This window comes from Gorilla gorilla, chromosome 2, assembly GCF_029281585.2.
Source record: "Gorilla gorilla gorilla isolate KB3781 chromosome 2, NHGRI_mGorGor1-v2.1_pri, whole genome shotgun sequence".
Lineage (NCBI taxonomy): Eukaryota > Metazoa > Chordata > Mammalia > Primates > Hominidae > Gorilla > Gorilla gorilla.
In genome coordinates this window covers 42,370,108-42,375,961 of record NC_086017.1, presented here as the reverse complement: position 1 = coordinate 42,375,961, position 5,854 = coordinate 42,370,108, and the positions used below count along the sequence as shown (strand labels likewise).

The window sequence follows — 5,854 nt, the reverse complement described above, 5'->3', positions numbered from 1 at the left end:
CCCTCCTAAGGGTCATCTGATCGTCTAGGGAAAGACAATTTTCTTTGAGTTAGTATTTATTACTGAGTTGGGCCCAGATTCCATAATTAAGGTATTAATTATAGAAAATTGGTAAATTGCAAATTATTTTTGTTAGAGGGAGATAAAAATGATTTCTCTGTGTTAGAGTTCATCACAAAGCTAACAATTTTATTTTCCGGTAAACCATAAACCAGTTTTGGATTTAACCTAGCAATCTTATCCTAGCATTATTTTTTTTCTTTCACTGAATACACACACACACACACACACACACACACACACACACACACACACCCCCTCTCATAACCTCCTATAAACCAGTTTTACATTCTTCTGATTACTTAACTAATAAATTAGGTATTTTTTTTGCAATTTTATAACTTTGATGTATTTGACCATCAGCAATTAGTTCTCATCCACATTGACTGTCTGTAGATTTTTGAAAGTGGTAACCGGTACATAGGTAACCAAAGTATAGAGCTTATTTGGTAAATCTTCATCCTTATTCTGGATAATCGCACACGGATTCAGTATGAGACATTCCTTATTCCTTTGGCCCAGACAGCTTTGTTGAGCCTGGTAGCAACGCACACGTCTGGAGCTACCATCTCCTTCATGGCAAATTTCCGAATCTCTTTGAGTGCCCAAGGGGCACACTTCTTGAAGCGCACTCCATGGGTGCGCTTGTGAATGTTGTTGATGGTGTATTCTTGGGTCACCACCTCGTTGATAGCAGAACGGCCCTTTTTCTTTTGGCCACCCTTCTTTGTGGAAGCCATTCTGTTGGGTCCAAGTTGGAAAGGCAATATTTTATTTTATTTTTTTAAGACAAGGTCTCACTCTGTCACCTGGGCTGAAGTGCAGTGGCACAATGGCACAATCAAGGCTCACTGTAGCCTCAACTTCCCGGGCTCAAGTGATCCTTCTACCTCAACCTCCCAAGTAGCTGGGACTACAGGCATATGCCTCCACACTCAGCTAATTTTTTTTCTTTTTTCTTTTTTTTTTTTTTTAGAGATGGGGTCTAGTCTGGTCTCGAACTCCTGGACACAAGGAATCCTCCTGCCTGGATTACAGGCATGAGCCCAGCCTATTAATAAGTTAGATAAATCTTTGAAGCAGGCTTACTATATGCTTGTATGAAAGTTATCTTTTTAATTTTTTGAAATTTGTACTTTGACATCAATAAGAGTTACTGCCTCCTATATTACCTCTCTGTTATTATTCTCCCTCAATCTCCTCGTTACCCAGACTTGAAATATTGGCACCTGCTCCAGTTCCTTTCTTACTCTCTAAACAAATCAGTCCTCAAATCTCACTGGTTTTACCTCCAAGGTTCTCTTGGTGCCATCCCCATGATTAACGTCAGAGTTTAAGCTTCTATTCCCTCTCTCCTGAACTTTTACAATAGCCCTTACTTGGATCTCTGTAACCACTGCGCTCAAGGCTACTAGAAAAATATCCCCAAGGAAAAGCTCCGATCATTTCACTCCCCTTCCTAAAACTCGTTGGTGGTTCTTCTTTACTCAACAATAATGGAAAGGCCCAGTTCCTTAGCTTGATTTTCAAAGCCTTCCAAAATTTGATCTCGAGCTTATATTCCTTAACTACTCTGTCCTTTCTTGCTCCCTTCATTCACTGTGCCTATGCACGCTTTCTTTGCCTTCCTTCATACCACCCTACTGCCTGAATACTTTCTGCCTTGTATCTGCATGTCCAAACCGAAGTATAGTTTAACCCCATCTTGAAGCTCCACTGTAGTGATCCTTTAAACTGAAAGTTATTTCTCTCTGCTCTGAATTAGCAACATATTTAATTTGTATCTCTTCTATAACACATATCTCTTTCTATTTTGTAACATAGTTCTTTGTGGACATTACTGTGGTATCATTGTAGGATAGCCTCTATAATCTAACTTTGTATCCACAGTATTGCCTAACTGTGCTAATACCGATAAGAGGGCCAGTGAAAAATTGTTTAGCAGGAACTGCTGAAAAAAATTAAACTCTGAACTGAAAAAGTAGTACTGAGGCAGGATAGGCAGTCAAGGAAGTGCCCATATCCTCAGGACGCAGCAACTGTGGTGACCCCAACGGTCAACACAATAAGCCTCAGCATTTGAATTGTGATTGAACTCAGTCGAGCAAAGCTATCTTCAGTAGGAAATTTCTTCTGTAGAGAGCGTGAGCACTTTGATTTTACCTGTCCTCAAACTGACCTTTTGCTCATTATAATAGCAAAAAACATGCCCCTGGGTGGAGATTTACGGTGCTAATGGGACACCTGAGGGATGAACATGGGTGCACAGCTACTGCACATGTGCAGCCAGAGGACCAACCAGAAGATGATTACTACTAGGTTGGTGCAAAAGTAATTGTGGTTTTTACATTTAAAGTAATGGCCAAAACCGCGATTACTCTTGCACGAACCTAACGGTAACACTTCTTCCCACCTCCTTATGAATAATCATGCAAATAATACATGATTAGCAATAACCTCCAGCAATAATCAACGTTGTCGCATCCTTACGAGCAGCCTGCCCTGAATTCTCTCTCTCTCTCAGGGTGTGATGTCTATTCTGTACTTAGCTTTCAAAATTTTTTTTTTCTTTTGCAATAAATTATGCTGCATCTCTTTTGCTGTATGTCTCTTGTTTAAATTCTTTTAAACTAAGAAGACAAGAACCAAGGTCTTGCAACAGCCTCCAACACTACCACATTATTTTTTGAATGGCTGAAGTCCCATCAAATTATGTTCCCCAATCTCTCTCTTCTTGTGAATGTTTTTCTTTCTTTTTTAAAAAAATTAAATATCTAATTTTAAAGGAGAACAGTGAATATTCTTTAAAACCTAAATTTAGTGTGTCTTCCTTTCTTCTTTTTGTCGTATTTTTTTTCACCATAAGTAAGATTTCTCATTTCAACATAGTGAGTCCCACCATTTGACTATTGCAAGTTGTTTTATTCATTAATGAGGGTGACAGTTTTCTGTGTGAATATGCCCATCAAAAGAGTTTCCTATACAAGTATTTGCTCATGAAGCACTAACATTTTTATTTGTTCTTTCAATTTATGAAGAAAATGTAAGGGATGCCCATTTCTTTACCTGGGTGAAATATTAGTCTCTAAATCCCAGGCACCCCCAAATCAATCAGAGCAAAGAAAATATGGCACGTCTACTGTCTGCTACACAATGGCTTTCACTTTTATCACATTATAAAACAGTGTTTCTCTATGTGGATGGATTTCTTCCCAGATTCACATGAAGAGCTTGTTACAAAAGTATATTCCCAAGCCCCATCTACATTCAGAATCTTTGGGGCTAGATCTCCAAGAATCTTCATTTTTAATTAATCTCACAGAGGATTCTTCGCCATGTTGGAGTTTATGAATCACAGGCTAAATTTGTGTCTTCTTCTAAAAATGCAAAGAGAAGCAGAGACCCCTAGAGAATTGCATAAGTGTGCCCTAAACAAACCAAGAGGGTTGACTAAGTCTGTTCATCTTCTCTCTTGTATCAAAGTATCCTTGTTTCTTTGTAACTTCCTCCCAATACTTTATTTTGAAAATGTTCAAACATACAGAAATGCTGAAATAATTGTACAGTGGACACCCGTATACTTCACCTAGATATTACCATTAATATGTTACTGCAGTTGCTTTATTAGAGATCTTTGTTGTTGTTGTTTTTTAACAATGATTTTTTTTTTTTGAGACGGAGTCTCGGTCTGTCGCCCAGGCTGGAGTGCAATGGCGTGATCTCGGCTCACTGCAAGCTCCGCCTCCCAGGTTCAGGCCATTCTCCTGCCTCAGCCTCCCGAGTAGCTGGGACTACAGGCGCCCGCCACCACGCCCGGCTCATTTTTTGTATTTTTAGTAGAGATGGAGTTTCATCGTGTTAGCCAGGATGGTCTTGATTTCCTGACCTCGTGATCCGTCCACCTCGGCCTCCCAGAGTGTTGGGATTACAGGCGTGAGCTACCGCGCCCGGCCTGCTTTTTTTTTTTTTTGAGACGGAGTCTCACTCTGTTGCCCAGATCGGAGTGCCGTAGCGCGATCTCAGCTCACTGCCACCTCCACCTCCCGGGTTTGAGCGATTCTCCTGCCTCAGCCTCCCGAGTAGCTGGGATTACAGGCACACGCCACCACGCCCGGCTAATTTTTGTATTTTTAGTAGAGACGGGGTTTCACCATGTTGGTCAGTCTGGTTTCGAACCCCTGACTTCAGGTGATCCACCTGCCTCGGCCTCCCAAAGTGCTGGAATTACAGGCGTGAGCCACTGCGCCTGGCCTATCACAAATCTTTTATCCATCTCTCTAGTCATCAACTCATCTTAATTTTGGATGAATTTCAAAGGAAATTTTAGACATCAGTAGTGTCTAATTTGGGATGATAGTGACTTGAAGAATAACGGGGCAATGAATCCTTGTAGCCCTGGTGAAAATACAGTGGCCTTCCTTGTTGGACAGAATTGGTGGCATCTTGGCCTTGGGAGGACATTCAGAATGCATGTAATCAAAGACAGAAGGGTAGTTCTGGCTGGTTGTAGGTGGCCCCTGCAGGGCAGTATCTACTTGTCTCTATTCATTTGAAGGGAGCTTTTGTTTGTTACTGGAAGAAGAAAGGGAGGTTTGGGGCCACGGAGAAGATGTAGCAGCTGATGGCAGCAGAAACCCCTTCTCTCTTCCATGGGTTTTGAGACTCCAATGGAGAGATGAGTTAGAAGCTGACGTTTTCTGGGTTAGTGTTTAGCAGCAAGGTTTCGAGTCAGACTGCTTAGGCCTGCATTCCAGCTGCTCCTGGCTGTTTGACCTTGGATATGATTTCAGCCTCTCGGCCTCAGTTTTCTCATTTGAAAATGAATGTAACCGACTTTATACTGTCGAACCTACTTTATATTGTTGTGAACATCCTGTAACTCAATCAACTTCAGTTGCTAAAATATAATTACATTCCTTGACAAGTTCACACAAAATTAACATATGTGACTGTAGCAGTTGGTGACCAAGAAAGAGAAAAAGGAAATGATTTTGAAAAGTGAGCCTAAATGGAATTTGGAGAGACGCGGGAGGGAGCGATTCTGAAAGTCCTTACAGACAACTCATTGTACTTCAAATGAAATCCGAATTCTTCCCTTGGTCTGCAAGGCCTCCACATTATCTGGCCTTTGCCTACATCTCCAACATCTCCTTTCCTCCCGTACTTATTCCTAGCGACACAGACCTTTGGGCTTCAGATTGAGTCAAACTCATTTGGTCCTCGGGACATTTGCACTTGCATGAAAGGCTCTCCCCAGAACTTTACAAGCCTGGCTTCTCATACTCTGAGTCTCATTCAATTCAAAGATCACGGTCCTCAGAGAGGCCTTTCCTGACCACTCAGTTTAGTAGTGGCCATTTAAGTAGACCACCCAATTCTCCATCATTATTTCCTTCTCCTTCCTCTTCTCCTCCTCCTCCATCTTCTTTTTTTTTTTTAAATAAATTTATCAAGCCACCAGAAATGCTGAATCCATTATTTTCGTATCATATTTTCACGTCACTTATCACTATCTGAAATTGCTATTCATCTGTTTTCTTGTTTATTGTCTGTCTCTGTTACTAGGGATCCTGTGATTTTGGGTAGTACTTGGCTGTCACCCAAGTACCTAGAATGGGGTTCACTGCACACCGAAAGTACGCAAAAATATTAAGTGAATGAATGTCAGGAGGATGAAAGATGGAGGGAGGTGAGAAATCCATCAAAGGCTCACAGAAAGAACTCAATTCTTGGATGAAAGTCGGAAGAATCCCAACAGCTAACAAGCAAATTTGCTGAGAGAGGGGGCGGGGCG

The 5,854-nt window shown here is 41.3% G+C and overlaps 1 pseudogene; it reads right to left on the bottom strand.

Moving 5' to 3' along the window:
* Positions 1-426: 426 nt before the first annotated feature.
* On the bottom strand, positions 427-821 carry LOC101150908 (large ribosomal subunit protein eL31-like; annotated as a pseudogene).
* Between the last annotated feature and the right edge of the window lie 5,033 nt (positions 822-5,854).